This window comes from Nannospalax galili, unplaced genomic scaffold, assembly GCF_000622305.1.
Source record: "Nannospalax galili isolate Female #2095 unplaced genomic scaffold, S.galili_v1.0 scaffold507, whole genome shotgun sequence".
Taxonomy (NCBI): Eukaryota; Metazoa; Chordata; class Mammalia; order Rodentia; family Spalacidae; genus Nannospalax; species Nannospalax galili.
Genome location: NW_008356261.1, coordinates 113,369 through 113,937, shown reverse-complemented (window position 1 = coordinate 113,937; position 569 = coordinate 113,369). Strand labels below are relative to the sequence as shown.

General features: G+C 35.0%; 1 protein-coding gene across 8 annotated transcripts in view; it reads left to right on the top strand.

Annotated features, from left to right (window-relative positions):
* The window catches only part of Sirt3 (sirtuin 3), a 34,037-nt gene that overhangs the window by 23,852 nt on the left and 9,616 nt on the right, over positions 1-569 (top strand). The window lies entirely within an intron of this gene.

Here is a 569-nt window from a genome sequence, read left to right as displayed (position 1 = left end):
TATGAAAGCCAGAAGAGCCTGGACCAAAGTATTCCCAGTTTTAAATGACCACAGATGCCAACCCAGATTACTATACCCAGCCAAAATGGCTATTATAGTCAAAAGGGAAAGAAAAATCTTCCATGACATAAATAGGCTGAAGGAATTCATGTCCACAAAACCAGCCTTCAGAGAATTCTGGAAGCAATACAAAGAGCTGAAGAAAGGAATAACTATACACACAGGATTGTGGAAAGAAAGTGAATGAAGGTATAACTGTGGAAAAGTACAGCTATATCAAGAATGTAAACAGAAATAAAAATGACAGGATTCAATACTCATCTTTCATTAATAACTTTAAATATTAATGGACTGAACTCCCCAGTCAAAAGACACAGACTATGTGAATGGATTAAGAAACAAAACCCATCTTTTTGTTGTCTGCAAGAAACTCATCTCACTTTCAAGGACAGACACTATCTCAAAGTGAAAGAATGGAAAAAAATTTACCAAGCAAATGGCACTAAGAAAAAAGCAGGTGTAGCAATTCTAATATCTGACAAAATAGACTTTAAAACTAATCAAGAGAC